The sequence below is a fragment of the Malaclemys terrapin genome, chromosome 6 (genome assembly GCF_027887155.1).
Source record: "Malaclemys terrapin pileata isolate rMalTer1 chromosome 6, rMalTer1.hap1, whole genome shotgun sequence".
Classification (NCBI taxonomy): Eukaryota; Metazoa; Chordata; order Testudines; family Emydidae; genus Malaclemys; species Malaclemys terrapin.
In genome coordinates, this window is record NC_071510.1 from 78,599,804 (window position 1) to 78,618,931 (window position 19,128).

At 40.0% G+C, this 19,128-nt stretch overlaps 2 long non-coding RNA genes across 7 annotated transcripts in view; one reads left to right on the top strand and one right to left on the bottom strand.

Annotated features, from left to right (window-relative positions):
* Positions 1 to 663: 663 nt before the first annotated feature.
* On the bottom strand, positions 664 to 18,911 carry LOC128839479 (uncharacterized). The gene is made up of 3 exons (XR_008445446.1): positions 18,681 to 18,911; positions 4,681 to 4,924; positions 664 to 840 (listed from the first exon to the last, which is right to left on the bottom strand). It is a non-coding gene; the product is annotated as an uncharacterized LOC128839479 (long non-coding RNA).
* LOC128839478 (uncharacterized) overlaps positions 4,619 to 19,128 on the top strand; it is a 169,923-nt gene continuing 155,413 nt past the window's right edge. For 2 of the 6 annotated variants that reach the window (XR_008445439.1, XR_008445445.1), the window contains exon 1: positions 4,619 to 4,737. This is a non-coding gene — a long non-coding RNA (uncharacterized LOC128839478). Of the gene's footprint in view, positions 4,738 to 11,031; positions 11,160 to 16,771; positions 16,873 to 17,481; positions 17,735 to 19,128 lie in introns of those variants that run through there. The other 4 variants (XR_008445440.1, XR_008445444.1, XR_008445441.1 and 1 more) reach the window with 4 other exon arrangements.

Consider the following 19,128-nt stretch of genomic DNA (forward strand, 5'->3'; position numbering starts at 1 on the left):
CCTTCGATACTTTCTTAATATGACTTTCCCCTTTAAGAAATTGTAGTTGCCCCAGTCATGAAGGGGAGGGGAAGTGATCTGAACAATTCAATTTAGGATAGGAATTGGTCCACAAAACAATGTATCTTATAAAATGAGGTCCATAAGGGAAAAAAATCGGGAAATCCTGGGTTAGACAGATAGGTTATTTAATTAAGCCTAAGTATGTTGCTTTAATCTATTTCATATATTTTCTTATTATTTACTGATTGATACTAGTTACCAAAATATCTGTGCACAAAGAATAGTCTCCTCCTTTAAGATCAGTATCTTCCCCTTGTTTGAGTTTTTCAATGATGTCGCAACACTGAGGGCTCAATTCTGATCTCTGATCAGCACACGCATAGCACCGCAAGCCGGAGTATCACTTGTTTGGGGTTATTTTAGCAATGTTTTAGCAGCAGCATCCACTCAGAACCATAGCTGTGCCAGGAAACTTCTGTCTGCTAAAAGGCATATATGTTTGTCTAATACACTTGTGATGCAAGATTTTGAAAAGGGGTTGTGGTTTGATTAAATTTGGGAACTTTATACACTGGGTAGTTTGCATGCTTTTGCCTGAAACTAGTGTATCTCTAGCGCAAATTTAATCATTCTCCTGCTTAAATAAACAAGATACATGAGTCTGCTCAGCTGTATAGATTTTATACAATAGCCCCAGTGAATTTTTACACGCTTATGGGCTAAATCAGTGACCAAGATACAAAATACTGCATTCAAGGATATCCAGTGGCTTGTTTCACTCTTTGGTGAGCTTTGATTCCACAAACAAAACGATCCATTGGACTCCGACGTAGTTTCCTAAAAGCAATTATAAGGAAAAAAATCAATAGAAGCTATTAGGACATTAGAAATAGCCATCACTGTATGAGAATCTATGAGAAAACACAAATGAATGGAAATCTCTTGTAAGTGAGGAGATACTGTATTTCATGGCATGGGACACCTAGTTCTCTCTGAGATTAAAGCTTTTCCACTGGGGGATATCACAACTGAGCAACCAGTTTAAGATCAGTTCAGTCCTATCATTCCCTTTGATCCACTGTTGAAGAAGACTAGAGAGAACTTTGTTAATACAACTCCATAGATATAAACTATCATGCAAGCGCATGGAAACCTCTGACTTTAAAGTGGGTTAGAAATTTGCTTTTTGCCTCTGAACTTTCTCCAGAGAATGAATATCAAGGCAGGGATAATGCTGATGGAGATGCTTGTGCTTTAGCAATTCCTTCAATGTTAGCCCATGAACTCTTCAAATGCATTTCATTCTTTCATGCGGAATGTCCCCTTTCTTTCATCTCACGTACTTGCACCAAAATAGCGAGATCTTTTATGGAAGGGAAAAGCGAGAGGGGATCTTAATGCTCAGAAATCGGCTTCAAACACTTATGTGTGTGTCAGTAATATTGTCCACTGCTAGGAAAGTAACCAGACACATGGCATGAAGTTCTAGAGAAGTGGATACTTATGTCCGGGGATAAATATTCTGGAAACCCTTCAGCTGACTAGCGCTCCTGCAATCTCTGCACAGAGTGCAAGTGATTTTGGAAAGGAAGAAAACTGCAAATAATTCAGTCCTAAATTCATTGTACTGAAGCTGTTGGTTAAAATATGTAGATTTCCCCAGGATAACCTGACAGGTGTTTCTCTAATAAATAAAACATGGGTGATGGACTCTGTCGGTAGATTGATTTAGTGGGTGATGACTATTAAGATTTTTAATTCTAGATCACAGATTATTATTAGGCTTTAACCTCCCACTATTTGCATGTTTTAAAGAATCTCTGATCTATCCGCCTGCTCTCATTTAGTGCAGGTAAAAGATTCATGTGCCAGCGGTTCTTATCAATTCTAATGCCATTTGCCTTTAAATGGGAAAGAAAAGGTTGTTCCGAAAATTCTCTACAGAGCTAGGAAAATAAGGATTCAAAACCCACACTGTTCACTGCTTGCGTGCACGTCCCAACAAGTCTAGAATTGTTACATCTGTGGGGCAAAACCAGTTCTCTCTCCTTGTGGTAGTTCCAGACTTCACTAATGTGGGAAAGATACCTAACTATATGGACCTTTCCCCACATTGGTGGTGAACATCCAGCGTATGGGCGGAGTTAATATATTTTGTCTCTTTGTTTTAAGGAAAGGTAGTTTGTTTTTGTTTGTTTGTTTGTTTGTTTTTCGCCAGATATTGGTTCCCTTATTTAAGAGCAAAAACCAGTTCTTGCCTGTCACGGCATAGAAAATGTAATAAACCGGTGTGGCTACTGTACTTACTTTTTGAAAAAGTGTATCTTGGATCAGTAACTACGTGGGTATTTCGATCAGTCTCTTCATTACACTGTATATTAATAATAGTCCTTAATCTCTAACCTGGACCAAAACGACCCTGCCTCTGTTTAACTATAGAACCTGGAGGGCAATTTTCTGCCATGATTGGTATAAACTCTTTCTGGGTTAAACAGAAGATAAAAATCAATATAGTAAGAGGAAGCTCTTTTCTCCTAGCTGAGAGATTTTAAGGTTTCTAGTGATGGCTTCCCCTTCCCTCCCCTCATTCTCTCTTCATCGTTTTCTTTATTAACCCATGCCATTATCTCAACATTTTTACTTGGTTAATTGCAGTAAGACCCCTTTGTGTGTGATGTTTTTACGCTGAAATTGACTAAATGCTTTCGTTTCTCTCATTTTTGCCATACATTCCCTACTTTTATTCGAAATCTGTAGTCACTTTTGTGTCAATTATTTCTGTTGGCTCAATATTTTTTTCCAGGCAGCTAAGCTAACCGAATTTTGGGACTTTTGTCCCATCTTCTTCATACAGTACGTTTCACTTTTTAAGTATGTTGCCCTTTTTAGTTTCTGAAATGTGTTCCGCCCTCCGAAGCGATCGGACATCTTCAGTTCCTTATTAGTGTGGTTTGCAAGTTTTCCCTATACCATGTTCTCTTTCTCTATTTGATTAATTTGAGTTTCTGCTCTACTTTTCTCCTGTTTTCCAGAGCAGAGTTTTCTAAGTCAAGACATTACAAGACTTTGAAGTAATTCCATATCTAGTAGTAAGTGTACATACATGAGCCCCTCCTCGTGCCCCGGCAGAAATCTCTCATTTTTTCTGCATTAGGATTAGCTAATAATTTACTAACAGAACGGCGCTTTTATATTCAAGATTTAAAACTGATTTTGGTTTGAAGGTTTTTGGCAGAGAATGAATATTGAGAAATTGCCCTTGTGCTTACTTTTAACTTTACACTGGGTTTAATTTTCCACTGCACTGCGTGGTTTTCTTTCTTTCTTTCTTTCTTTCTTTCTTTCTTTCTTTCTTTCTTTCTTTCTTTCTTTCTTTCTTTCTTTCTTTCTTATGAATCTTAAAACTATTATCTACAGCGGAAAGAAAAGTGCAAAGATCTAGATTGCAAGGTGTGGGATAAAGGCACAAAGGGTCATACCCAAAAAGGGCTGATTACAGTAAAGGTAGTTGTAAAGATTACCTTAAAATACTAATTGCGAATTGTCTTTTTTTTTCCAGCTGTCATTTCCTAGTACATTATTTGCCATGGAATGTAACTAAACAAGAATGCTGCATTAGGCATCTCCAAAAAGCCACAACCATGAGTTTGCTCTAATTGCCTTTTTAGAATTATTTTAACTGATTCTATCCCATTTTCAAAGTTTCATTCTGGTTGCTACTGGGCTCAACGAAAGTAAAGAATTAAATACGTGGTTATGTTTAACACATGAGGTGTTTCACGTTGCAGACACACTGCACTATATGCTCAAGCTCTAAAATATGCTACAAAGTGATTGCATCCATAAACTCTTTTCGTATTAAAGGTACCTCGAAGCCATTTATAATGCTCTGTAACTATCTGGTGGTTAAAATAATTCCCAATTCAAATATTTTCTAACGTTTTAATAACCCTAATCGTTTCAATTTGGGAGAGGAAGGGAAGAAGGAAGAGGGGTTATGTTTGATAGTCACTTTTGTTATTTACACAAGTAATATTTTTCCTGCATTTTACTTGTTTATTCAAGTTTGCAATAAAGTCCTGACTGCTAATCTCTATTTGCTGAGTGACATTTTTGTTTGTTTGTTTCCCCTACGGTGATATTTGGGGAGGTAGCTTCTGATGCGGCATGACCCTGGGTGGTGTTAACAGTGACCGCAAATGTCTTGAGCATTTCCCAACCCCAAATGTTCCAAATCCTCCCTGCTCCCCCACCCCCGAAAAAGTCAGTCAGTCAGAAATGTTGTTATTTTTTTTAACTGACAGTGCAGCTAGATTAAGCCACTTGAGCTAAATCACATCTTCCGCGCTGGTGCTTTACACAGTTTACTTTTTCCAACTGGAGAACCGCACAGACCCTTCTACCTCAAGTAAACTGTTGGAGGGGAAGGGGAAGATGCCGTGAGGAAATTTGCTGACTATTCTCCTGTGATAGTTCATCCGAACTGTATGTCCTTGATTCGCCACTAGAGGTCACTGGCCCATCGCAGTCTTGCTGCACTTAGTTCCACCTCCATTTCCTCTTACTCAAATTAGCACTGCGTTAATTAACACTGTAGTCCATCAACGGGCGTTTCTCTGTACAGTACAGGAGCAGAGCTTATATAGACAAACCAAACCAAATATAAAAAGCACTTACCAAAACTCTTCATCATGTACAAAATGGGAAGCGCACGTCTGAGTGACCGGGGGCAAGGTATAGTGCCATCACTCTTTAACTTTTGTCTTGTTTGCTTGCTAAGTTGCTGTGAAATCTCTTCTCCCTGTGCAGGATCACTGGCGTTTTCACTCCCGTCCTCTGGCTCTGTGAGGCTGCTGGCCAGCACACAAATGCAGTGGTGCTCCTAGCCTCAGTTAAGAAAAGGTGTTAGGAATTTGCCCGCCTAGGTGTTGAAAAGAAACAGAAATCAACGTAAAGGGGGAACATTTATTAGAGAATGAAACGATGGAAGGTTTTAATGTTGGCTTTCAATTCGGTGAAATCAATGCAACAAACGGCCAGAGATTTACGTCACTAAAACGAACAGATTTCTAATTCCTACTGTAAAATAATTCAAAGGGGCCAGACAAAAATGTGTGCTAACACTTATTGAAGCAATAGGTGTATACTTTTATTTTATTTTTATGTTCTGTCGCGTGCCTGTTTCTGAATCCCCGAAAGGTCTTTAAATATCTGTATTTCGTTTGATACCTATGTTTCCAAAAGCATTTAAGGAGAATGTCCGAAAGCATTTTCCACGTTGATTTGAAACAAGACCAACTGCTGGTCTCCGGGGGGACGTATGGGAGGTCGGGAGGTAAATTGAGTCATAGATTGGAATAAATATTCCAGTGATCTAGTTTGCTTGATACAGACAAGTTTATTTAACACGTATTATTGAGTTTGATTACCTCTCTAGGGACAATAAATATTTCTGAAGGAAAGAAATTTCAGCAATAATAAAATGGAGTAAATTCACAGATTACATACGAAGTATAAAGTTTGGGCCGTTTTTCTTAGCGAATATACAGTAATCCTCTTGGATTGAGCATGACATGACCTTGAAATGTTCCACTTCTTACTGCTTGATATTTTTAAAAAATCATATAGACTTTTTTAAAAGGGACCTATGTCGTTTGTATTTAACAAATGTATTTAATTTACCATATTTATTTTCCGTGTTACCAAACCTGTTTAACAAAATGCTAGGCATATGCATTGTTTTTCTTTAGCTTTGTATTCCTCTCCTAGCAGGCAGAGATAAATCTGGCTTTCCCTGCATTTTAGTTTTTGAATAAAACTGTTGATTACTTGGGTCTGCTTCCTTTTGTCCCTGGTTTATCTGGTGGGAAGCATTTACTGGAGATTAAGTGGAAAGTTGTCATAGGGTTAGGGTCCCTGTTTTAGCGGATAATTGTTTAGCTCTGTCCCAAAGAAGGAGAGTGACTTAGAGGGGGCAAACACTAATCCCCGGCTCACAGGGACCTGTATAAGGGGGAAGAGGCACTCGGATGTCTAAATCAAAAAGCAGCATAGCCCAGAGTAAAAGTGCTCATTTTTGTTTTCTGACCGTGATCCTTGATTCTTCAGTGGCACTTTGTGGTGAAGTTTTCTAAGTGAAACCTAAATCTGCCACATCAGCATCTAGCTATAGATATATACACAGAGAGAGTTTTTTAAATGTCTATATGCTATATACAGTATTTGTATGTATCCGTATATCATTTATACAAATATATACTGCCCACAGCATGCACGCACGCAACTTGTTTAAATGGTTCATTCTTTTTCTGAAGATCTATCCCGCAGAACTAGCAAATTAAAATCTGATCCAGGTACATTATAGCTTTGTTGCACAGGTGTCTGTTGTGAATAGCATTATGTCATGGATTTGGCCGAGACAGGCTCTTACCAGACGGAATTCAAAAGGATTCTCCCCCGCCCCCATTCTACCCTACCCCTCTATTATGGGAATGTACCTGATTTCCACAGGTATCTTTTGTTGGAAAATGATTAAGTGCAGAGTTGCTTGGGAACGTCTGTACAAGAGAAAGGGCCCTTTCTTGGACTAGATGGAGGACAGCTCCTATTTCTTCACTTCTGATGCAGCTCATCTCAAGAGTAGATCCAGGTGCACGAAAGAATGGGTCCCCTGGCAGGAGTTCTTGCAAGACACGTGCCCAGAGTGCTTGCTCATTCCAGCTTTGCGCGTTTAAATAAAATGCTAGACGCTTAGCATATATATATAAACGTGGGTTGCTGGTCTCGATCCCCCAAGTTGCTGAGCACTTCCTGCTAGACTCTAGCCGCCCTCAATGTCAAGTTCAATGGATCTTAAAGGCACTAAGCACATTGGAGATCAATCATTTATTCAATATCAGATACCTTTGTGGATGTGCATTTTGCACAAACCCACAGGAAGGTCTTTGGGAAATAACGCTTGTCATTTCTTTCCCATGGGGAAAACTCTTCTTCCCAGAATATATCTGGAAAGTGACACCACCAAAAAAATTCCAACGGAAGTCTATTCTATTTAGCTGTTCACGTGCATCTAGCAATCACAACGAGATAAAAAAAGATATTAATTATAAAACTCAGAAACTGGTTTGATTTCTTCTAACATTTCGGATTAGAATGATCAGTTTGGTACTTTTCTATTTTGCAGTATAATGTTCACTTTTTAATTTGTTCAAACTCGGTATTTATCTGGTCGCCTTTATTTCTTTACATAGAAAATCTTAAGATGTCATAAGGCCCTTTCTCATTTTCCATTCTGAATGTTATAAAGCACACCGTGATTAGTAGGTATACCTCAGACAGAAATGGACTCAAAACTTTTTTGGGGTAAACCAAATACAATGTAAAGGCGCTTCTTGCGACCATTGATTTCAATAGGAATTTTGCCTTTGGCTTCAGTTGGCGCAGGACTGGACCCTCATATGCAAATCTTTAAAAGTCAAACACCTACAACCAAGGAATTTTCAGAAATGCGCATTTTATTAATTACTTAACATATATTTTTATCACGACATGACGTGGCATTAACATTATATATATATATATTGGAGATAAATATCCTCAGCCACTCTATACGTGTCCTGATTATAGCTACTGTACAATTAAGGGACTCGATCTTGCATTCCTTCCTCGGGGAAAACGTCAATTGAAGTTAATAGAAGTTTTGCGTCAGTAGAAATTGTAGGACGGAGCTCTATTTTTAATTGTGTTTAACTACCATAGATGAAAATAATATATTTTATATTTCTAACTTATTTTTGTTTAATCGATTTAATCTTATGCAGACCGGAGTAATATAGTGTCATCTTTTTAAAGCTGAAGTCTCCGATGACTTCACAGGAGAGTTCTGCTTAAAAATCGATGACATGATATGACCAGTACTTACTAAGGAATACGATTTTGCTATGGTATTTTTGTTGACTACACATCGAGACTGTATTGTCCATAGAGAGCATCGCCAACTGCAAGTACAAATGCAAACGTACTAAGAGCAGAGTAAAGCTTTCAAAAGCCAAAGTAATAATAGATAAGCGAGAACACAATTTTAAATCATTTCAGAAATAAAGCAGAACTTTAAAACTGGTTGGACTCTCTCTGTCTCCATCAAAAGAGCTTCAAAGAAAACTCATGGTAAATCTCATTCCACTTGATAAGATTCATTATACTTAATAAAATAGTGAATAATACTATTAATGGACAGAAAAAAACAATACGGGAGTTTAAAAAAGCATGTAAAATTAAGCACTTTTTTCGTCTTAAATCTCGTTTGTAAACACTAGGAAGTCATTTACATTCACTTACATTTTCTTTTTAGAATCAAGTCTCCAGGTAATAATAAACTGACTTTAGAACTAATATTTTTCAACCAGAAGACAAACCGTTTCAGCCAGAATCAAAACAAGTGGGCCCAATCCTGCTCCCATTTAATTATTTTAAATGGAAAATCTCCCAATGACTTCAATGGCAATAGGACCAATCTGATTATTTTTCTCCACTTTTTTGGCTCTTTGAATTCTAAAGATCGACAGCAACTCATTTCCCTTGTCGCTACAGTTGAGATGCCCAGAAACAGATTAGCTGTGTTTGTATGCTGAAAACAATATAGGCATATATTGAAAAGTATGTTGTCGTTACTGTATATATAGGTACTGCTTTGGAGAAGAGTAAACCTGAATGTGAACTACTCAGCAAGAAATATACACCAGGCAACTGATGGTCCTTAGTAAAAGTTAATGTAGTCACTGGAAATTTTTTATGGACAATGTAAGGAAAAATTACTCTGCTAATTCCCGGAGTTTGAATGATAATCTGTCGAAATGTAACATGTTTCAGATTATGGTATGTTATAAACCAATATGCAGACATTTGTTATCCAGCAGTTTGCAATATATTAATATTTATGTGTGTATTTTTTGGGGGGAAGGGTGTTAGGCGAGTTCAGCTTTAAAACTTAAAGCAAATTTTAGGATTTGAGTTGAAAGACAATAAGTTAAATTATGAGGAAATGATTAGATAATCATTTTAATGAAAAATATATAGTTCAGATATTTTAATATTTAAATTATATCAGAATACAATTATCTTTATACATAGTTATATGCAGATATTTATACTTATTACATTATGCACTTCACATAATGCCAAAATCTTGGGGGGAAAATAAAGATTTTTCTAGGTTTATAACATTATATAGAGAGTTAAATTATTTATTTCACACTCATTTAAATTTGTTTTCCTTCTACACCAAGGAAACGTCACTTTTATTTTGATATAACCAGTCTGCTTTTAAAATAAAACTAACTTCCTGTTTATCCATTTTACTTCAAGATCATTGATACAATCGCTATTTAATTTAACTCGGTTATTTTGAAATGGAAGCTGCCAGGTAAATTCATTTTAAAACATAGCGTCAAAGTCTTCGTAATTTAACGTTTGCAATCCCCCATTCTGTACAGACACATACCACTTACATAACTCGTCACGAACCACAATCTTGCAGTTGTACTATGCACACCCATCAGTTATTTGCCAAATCATATTGTGCCATAATTTGCATTGTAGAGGAAAGGAGATTTTGTCGGATGAAATCACTGTTGTGTAAATTGTTAACAAACTGTGGTAAATGTAACAATTAGAAATGTAGGGGTTTGTTTTCCAAGCGGGTTGTTTAGGTATTCTGTGCTGTAACATCTAGGCTGAATATAAAGGTAAACAGGTTTTTGTATAGATGAATCGTTTGTAAAAATGTAGCAGTTCACCTTCAGTTCAACAAGGAAATCAAGAAGACAATTAGTATGTCTTTCAATACTGAAAGTTTCCACTGCTTTTTTCTCCCCTCCACCCCCCCCCCCAAAAAAGGTAGGTGTGTGTATGTGTGTGTAGGTGAGAGAGCGAGCGAGGGAGCTATAATTCATAAAGCCTCCTATCGAATTAATAATGAGGGCCTGCTTTGATTGTGTTTAACAAAGCACTGACGGTGGGCCTGGATTGATAAACAGACAGCTTTCTAAGCAAATCCACAAAATTATTTGAGTGTGTCTATGCACACTTTGCACTAAAAGCCCTTTGGCAAGACTTCCCAGATGTTATCTGTCTTAATCTGTTGTTTAAAACATCTCCCCACCCCACCCCGCGCCTGTCAGTTTCCATTTTTAAATACCTTTTAATTTTGTGTTTTGTCTCCCTTCTCAAGAAACATCTTGAACGACTGGGAAAGGAGCGCATTTTGAAACAACCGAGGTGCTCATTTGCTGAATCCCTAACCCACCTGGACCTTGAGTGACACCTCTGCATTATCACTACCATGCAGCAGTTTGTCTGCTGAACTCATTTGTGTGGGATCAAATCCCGGGGGGAAATGAACAGACTCTGTGTCGAGGTTACTTCCCCCCCCCAAAAAAATCCTTTAAAATAAATTCAAGAGGAAAAAGTCACCGAATGTGTTGGGCACAATCTAAAGCTGTGTACAGGGCCATTTGCATGGGGCTGGAGGAACTGCCCTCCTTAGGGAGAGCAGCCCCGAAATGCAAGGGCTGCTGCGCCGAGATGAGGGAAATAGGCAGGAGAAGCGCCGGCTGCTGGTGCTGCTGCTGCCCGGGATGTGGAGGGAGGCAGGGGTTGTAGGATCTCCCTCATTAAGCCGAGTTGGAGATGAAAGTGGCTCGCGACCCCGCTCCCCTGGATTTTCCCACCCTTTCGGACGCCTGCATGCTTAATCAGTGGAACAGGCAGGAAGGGGGCCCAGCAGACAGGCTTTTGTACTTCCCGGCCCTTGGTCAGCTCGGAGCTGACGTACACACCAGGCTCCCCCCGAGGCTTTTTTTTTTTTTTCCGTCCAGGGGTGGGTGGTTGATGTCTGGCGAAGGGGGCGCGTCACGTTGCAGCCCGGTGAGGGCAGGCAGCATCCTGGTCCCCCCTCCTCCCCTCTCCCTCGCTCTTGGCGAAGGCTGAATGAGCAGGGCTTGGCTCGGAAAGTCAATGCTCTATGTGAGTGAGGGCGTGCGTGTGTCATGAGGAGAGACTGACGAGAAGAGACAGGACCTGAGCCTCTCGCAAGCAGGCAGCCTTGGGAGAGTGGGAGTGCAAGCGCCTCGGCCACCATTTACACTGGCATCGCTGGGGTAAGTACAAGGGCACCAGCAGCCGCCACTGGGCACTGACCATCACCTGGCAGGAGTCTGATGGCCTTTCCCCTTAGTGACCAGGCCCTGGGGGCAAGGTGTATCCCAATCCCCGTGTGCTTTGGAGGTGGCGAGGCGATGCTTACCCACTTGGTTGGTGAGGGTGGTCCGGGCGCTATCCCTGCGCTGGGTAGGGGTGAGAACGGAGGAGGTGGAGTGAGAATATCGGCAGCAGCATCCCCTCCCTCCCTGCCCATACTCCTCCCAGATAGCCTGGGTGCGCTCGGTCCCTTCACCTACTTCGCAGGAAACGTTGATTTCCTGCAAACACGGAGAGAAAGTTTAATGCTGGGCTCAGCGAGTTGCGCCGGGCGCAGCAGCAGCAGCAGCAGGGGAAAGCTAGAGGCCATTTCACCAGCCAGGCTCGCATCTCCCTTTCTTTTCTTTTAATTTCTTACTGTTAATGACAAATCTTATTTACACGAAAAAATACTATTGGATTACAAGTCTGATCACCTGATGACGACCTGCCTATAGGCGTATTTACACACACACACACACGCGCGCGCGCACACACACACACACACTGCGGGCTGTATTCAATGAGGGGCAGCACGTGTAGGGAAGAAGACTTTATACGCACACGGGTTCAGGGAGAGCTGGAACGCCCAGGATCATAGCCACACGTCGCACATGAGTGTGAGACTGCGTGCGTGCGCATTTTAAAGTTGCCAGCCATCTAGCTATGGTTTATTTAATGAAGAAGTAAGGGCTGACTTTTGTAAGGGTGTGTACTCGAGATGCCTGATCGCTCTGGTAGGGGTAAAGTTGACATTTGTCCTGCCCATGGCATTGGCTACCTTTCTGTTAGCTGGAGGAAACAGAAATGCAACTGAGCCAAGTTCTATAGTCTCTATGGGGGTAGAGAAAGGTACAAAGTCGGTTCAAAGAAAGAAACGTATATCTTGCTTAGGCAAACTGGCAAAACAGATATGGCTTCAGAAAGAACTTTCACATGAAGTGGGATGTTCAATTAAAAAAAAAAAGCCCTCACTTCCGCGCTGGGGCTTTTTCCCCTGGAAAGATGGGTTAAGGTGCGATGACCCAACCCTCTCCCCGCAACATCATTCTTTTGATCATGTGCCTGCAATCTACATCCCTTGGCCAGCCACTCCCAGGGTTTTATGCAATACGCTTGCTGCCACAATTAGCCTGCCCAGCTAGCACGCCAATTTATCGATGGGAATTGTTAGAGGTTTACATTTTCATGACTTGATTAATGCATGTCGACTGCGCTGCTGATCACTAGCCCTATTTCTTTATTCATTCATTCCTACCCAAAAGCTTTAAAAGAAGAGAGAGGGGGAAAACCTAATACAGAAAATGAATTTTGTAGTTAACATATTGGAACAAAGGACAATGCTGATTCCGTGTGTTTATAGTATTTAATATCCCGTGGTGTTTTGTAAAATAAATATTATCAGACACGAGAATGTGTTAAGAGATGCCTGAAACTATTTGTTAACACGCGCACATACCCCACAACAAAAAAGGATTCTAATAAAGGTACTAACATCTATAACTAGTAAAGTCTTCTGAAATGTGGAAATATGTTAGAACAAGCCGATTGCTCTGCAACAAGATCAAACTTTAAATTCATATCCGTGCTGCTTCTAAGAATATTGCTAAATATGCTACAGTAATCCCCATGGATGGCTAATTTTTGGTGAGTAGGTTGGGGGAACTTCATTATTTTCAATGCAAAATAATAGGTATTAAATTCCTTAGTGCCAGATACAAAATCAACATTATCTGGTGTCATTAAAACAAAAGAACAATAATATCCACAAAAATATCCAGGCAGATAAACTGTTGTATTAGCGGGAAAGCGGTGTGTTATTATCCATCTTGCAGCAGATGCGATCACCCAGCATTTAGATACCTCTTCAATACTTAAAGACATATCTGATTTTCGTTTTGTTTTAGTTTTGTGGGTATAGGTGAGATCCTTGACCAGATACAATATCTTTGTCAGTATCTTTCCTTTTTATTGTATTATATTTCCTACAAAGAAAACGTTAATATTATTATGTATGGATATGGGGCTCATACAGACTCAGATATAATGTAATTGAGAGGTAGCCAAGTTTTGTTTATTATCCTTAATGCACATTTAAAGCATACATGCTTTGGGGACCTACATCTGGATGTACAGAATGAAAGGAAGTTAAAACCTCTGAAAGGTAGTTGGGGGCACAGACACGTTTTCAACAGCATATGTCAACCACATTACCTTTTAAAATACATATTTAATAGGCCCGAGGCACACTTTTTCGTAATAGTTAAAAAGGTGGACGTTTTATTTAAAATACTAAATAAGTAAGTAAAAAGAAAGAAACTGTTGCAAGTACATAGAAATGTCCTTGAATGACAGTAAGCTTGTTTTCCCCCTCCTACTGTATCTTAAAGAGGAGCCTATTTTAAAAATAAATGCTAAAATGAAGTCTTGGAAGTCAATTACCGATCCAAACTGACTGTGTAAAGGCCCAGTTAGTAGACTACCAAAAATAACAAAAACATTTAAAAGCAGTTAATCCAATCAAATGTATAATCTACATCTTCGTGTGTATGTTCCTGCTAGCAGACTAACAAGATTATCACTTCTTTACCAGTGTTTACATTCGTAAACATATATTTTTGGTAAGATTAACCCGATCCTTAATTTTAGATTTCAGAGTAACAGCCGTGTTAGTCTGTATCCGCAAAAAGAAGAACAGGAGTACTTGTGGCACCTTAGAGACTAATAAATTTGTTAGTCTCTAAGGTGCCACAAGTACTCCTGTTCTTCTTTTTGCTTAATTTTAGAGTGATAAAACAAACAAACAAACAAAAACCCCAAACAAAAACAAACAAACAAACAAAAAAGCGGCAACAAGAAACACTTAAGTTACTCAATGTACATTGGGAGTAGCTAGGATGTGTTATTTCCATACAGTACCAATACAAATTAAATAAGACAAATTATCTTTTTTGAAGATCAAATACTAAAACTAGACTATTGTTTATGATATTATTGTCAAGGTCATCCATCCCTGCTCAAATGGTTTGTGAAATATACTGCTGCCTTTAACAGTAAATTACGTTTACTGTTACATGTCTATCTTTTGGTCCTAACACTGGAAAGCTAAAGCCTTGGGGAAATGCCCCTGCTGAAATGATTTTTAGAATATTTCCCTCACCCCCATTAAAAACACCCACCATAGCAGGACAAAGGCTCAACCTGGGCACAGTCGTGGGTGAACGAAAGGGTGAGGTGGGGACTTGCGAGTGCTGCCCTTCTTCGGTCCTGGTACCCACTTTGTCCCAACTTCCTGGGAAGAACCTACTCCGCAGTTACGGGTTTGAAATTATTCTCATCAGGTCAGTAATGTCTGAATAATATAATCCTGATCATCACTGAAAGGGGGGGGGGGGGCATTTTAACTTCAGACTTAATGTAGGTCGGAGCTCTTATGCCTATATAACAGGGAGAGTAGGTCGGTTTCTTTTAGAAAGAGCGTTTCGTGAGCTGAATATCACAATCGCCTTTGACTCTCCAGTGCTTGTTGTTTTTTTATTTTTATTTCGGTTAAAATCTTTTGACGAGACCCTGTTTCGCTCTGTTAAAATCTGAGTTTGAAGGGTTACACATATGAGCTTGGTTTCATTATTCCCTCCCCTACTGAGTGTATTCGATAGGAAAAGCGAGCCTGATGTTGGCTCTGCTTAAGCCTTTTATTTAAACTCAGCCCCACACAGCCCCCCGCAACCATGTAGGTTTGTGTGAGCGACCAGTAGGTGTCGCTATCCCCCTGCTGGCCGGAGCCGTCCAAAGGCACAGACTGCCCCGCCTGATCCCTTCTCCAGGGACCTATTAGGGCTGTAAATTTTCTCTTAGTGACAGTATTATCTCACCTTTCTCACCTGCCCATCGTACTGGGGCTTTGTTGGACAGGGCCACAAAGTTGTGTCAGTTATTGGGAAGGGGCTAGAGAAATGAATGGGGTGAGGGACATGAATCCAACCTCTGTCCCACCCACCCCTAACCTCGCCATCTTTTCACTTGATCTCTGTACAGTACTAGAAGATCAGCAGCGGACTTCAGCGAGCCCGGTGGGTTTAAAAAAAAGGTTTAATCAGCATTTTGGGCAGATTATTATAGAAACCAATGAAATAATGGATCAGTTCAAATCTTAACTTTATTTATATTTATGCCAAGGTGTAAACTGATGAAGAAAATAAAAACACAAAAGCCATCAGGAAAAGGTGGCTAATGCTTATTCCGTAAGTGCTAAAGCTACGAACACTGCGTGCATAGAAATACAGCTGCATTGGCTACTTATCCATGATTGATGCTGAAGTTAACGTTTTGAAGCCTCACAATATTATTGACTCACTAAAATGTATTTAACAAAGAGTTTACCGCACGTCACCCCGCTCCCCGCCCCCAGTTCCGAAAAATCTAACAATTTTGCCATTATTTGAAATGTGAATTAAATTCCCCGGTATTAAAATTCTTGTCCTCTGTTCTCCTGCCGCTGCTCTTGTTTTCTGCCTTGGGATGTCATGCAAGAGATTATTAATCAGCAAAAAGATGGGTAGTTTTGATTTTTTTTGTCTCCAAAGGAGAGGATTTAGCTCTAGTGAGGTGTATTTACCGTAGTTAAGGGAAGCTTTTGTACAGGGAAACCACTGTCCTAATTTAGTAATGTTGTGGGGGCAATAAATAAATAAATAGAACTGTGTCTTATTGAAAAAGTGCAGGCGCTTTTAAAATGTAGGGCATTGATGTTCATTTTTTTAATGCTTACAGTAAAGGGTTTGGGTGTTGTGAAAACGACAGTCCTCCAGAGCTGTATTCTTTCTCTCTGTTAAAATAAGCTGTAAAGAATGCCAAAGAATGAGTGCCCACCTGTAAAGTGTGCCTGTACACGTCTTATTATTTACAGTATGATCGGGTGAAATAATGTATCTCTTACATTTAAAGAGCAAGCAAGAAGGAAAAGAAGCTGTAACAAGAATTAAAATTTATTTTTACAAACACCTTGCTCCATCTCTTAGAGCCAATGTTTATCCAGATTCTAGGTATTTTCTGCGTAAAATATGTGGTGAATAATGATCCTTCTGTGGCATTTTAAAAAACACACGTGAAATGTATGGATGTGGCGCTAAATATATATCCCTGTATTTTTAGCTTGCAAATGCTCAGTATTAGATAACTAATGTGTAACGTAATGGGGGGAGCGATATTTATTGTTCATCTTCTATTCGCCAAGTTAGTGTTAAAGTGGCAAGTGACTGAAGCAAGACAGCTGTCCCTTGCTCTCCCTGTGGCACATGCCTTGGAGGGGGGAGGGGCTGCAAGGTGCAGGAGGGCCGGGAAAGTGGCCCTTGCAGATAGAGCTGCGTGCGGAGGAGTTGGGGTTTGTGCTGGATGCGGGGCTTATTCAAATGCCGCCCGCTGCTGCTGTGATTCGCAGGGACTCGGCCTCCGTATGGTAATACAGGGCGAGGGGCGGGGGTGTGTGAGGCGGGGGGGTGTCGGGTGATGGGGGGTGCTCAGGCACCGCTCTCGAGGCAGCCCGGCTGGGACAGAGCACCGGCACCGGAGGCAGCGCGGCAGCGGCTCTCCCCACCCTCCAGCGGCGGCACCCAGCGACCCACCGGCCCCGGGGTAAGCAGCAGCACACGCAGCGGCAACTAGCCATCCAGGCGCATCGGGCACTGCCTTGCACCACTAAGGGAGACCAGGCACAGACAAGGAGATGATAGAGATATGGTTACAGCATCTATCTACCCATATAGACATAACGTGTACACCGCAGACGGATGTGTGACACAGAGAGCTGTGCATTATATAACAGTGATATATGTAGCGTGCAGACCTATGTACACGCATTCATACACACAGATGTATGTCTATATGTACAAACATGTACCTGTGCCTATACAAGTTATGCGTGTTATTCACACACATATGTACGTGCTCATAAGTGTGCCTCTCTCTCTCTCTCTCTCTCTTAATATAGAGGCAGAGAGCTATGATTCACAGGTTTTCATTAAAATCAGCCTAGAAGACTGAATTGTTTTAGCCAGCTAGGTGTCCCCAACGTTACATGTAAATGAGCAACCCTGCAATCAGTTGTGGAGTCCAACAGTTATTCATAAAAATGTGTAGAAAATGTACTTTCCTAATGTATTGGTGCTATATATGGTAAGGTAAGAACTAACCTAATGGATGGTAGTGCCTGTTTCCGTTTTTTTTTTTTTTTTTTTTTTTTAATGTTTTACGTGTGGCCATCTGACCACTTTTTATTGGGTGACATATCATCTGAGCACTTTAGTGTAGGGCTTGTAAAACTAGAGCAAGAGGCAGCGCTTGAAATACCGTAAGAATCGCTAAAGAATTAAAGTATACATGTTGTGAAACAGGTGCTGAATAATGTAGAACGAAAATTACACTCTGATACGTATTTCGAAATATATGCATTACAATCCTTGCGGAGGGCTAACTTTTGCCCTACTCGTTCGTGCAGGTAAGTCATTCATAGTGTAACTAATTACCTCTGCATATGCTTAGACTTATTTAATTTTAAAAATGTGTGTGTACACGCGGGCATTGTTCTTTTTATGGTACGAAATTCTACATTTTTAAAGCATACTATTGCTAGAAAGACTGTAATATTTTATTTTTAAACAGTTTAAACTATTTGTTTGCGATTTTAAAAATATTTTCCCCCATTAAAATAAACTGAAATAACCTAACATTGTTTTAACATACTTCAAGGCCTGTGGATTCTAGGATAAATACAATGTAATGATATCGGCAATATTTTAAAACAACACATGGAAATGCTTTTTCAATCACATAGGTGTCGGTTTTAAGCCACACACGTTAAAAATAAAATGCAGTACATTATTAATGTAGCGGTTAAGACAGAACGTACAACATGGTTGAAAATGTCTTCCTTGGGGAAAGCTGACCATACCTAGATCTACACAATTTAAAGAGAATATTTTGAAATCAAAGATTCCTGAAATCAACAGAGAAATACGTGCGTATATAGGTCGTAATTCAGCACCGAAATATTATAAATCGTTTGAAACAGTTCCTATTACGCACGTTATCTAGATTGCCTTGTCCCCTAAAATGGTATTTTTTCTAATATGAAGTTAATTAGGAGAGCAAACTTTCACTCGCGAGCTGCTGGCATTACAGCTGATCAAGGTACACGTCAGTAATATGTGCCTCTCCTTTTAAGACCAAACAAGAATGTTGTGCAGCTTGAATTGTATTAACAATGTACATATATGGTAACCTTATACAACCAGAAGCAGGGAGGAAACTGTATATAGAGCACATACAGCAGAGCAGTCTTGCAAAAAATAAAAGAAAAAGACTTTTTTTTAAATCAAGGAGGAAAATATAAAGAAAATGCGATAGCCTGTAACTTTCAGTAAATTAAAAAAATGCAAATATACCTTTACATATGCATCAGTATTAAAAATAATACACGCTGGAACCAACAGGAGCAGCAGCAGCAGGAGGAGGAGAGGAGAATGGCGCAGCGGTGAATCTCTGATTATGCATAGAGAGACGTCTGGAGCAGCCTCCTCTAACCTGTTCTCTTCTCCGTGCAGTGCTGCAGGCCGGCAGTCCTCAGTCAGCCACAGAACCGGAGCAGCAGAAACCTCTTCTCAGTGCCTAACAGATATTTGTCATTCGGGGTTTTTGGTTGTTGTTGTTTTTTGGGGGGGGGGGGTGGGTGGGGGGGGGTGGGTTGGTTTGTTTCTGTTCCTTTAATTACAATCTTCAATAACAGGGACGATCGCTCCGGGAATCTACAGTCTCTTCTTCAAGCAGCAGGATTTGCATATTTTTAATGCCCTAATTTCCTTGATGTATGTAAATGCAGCCGGACGTACAGTA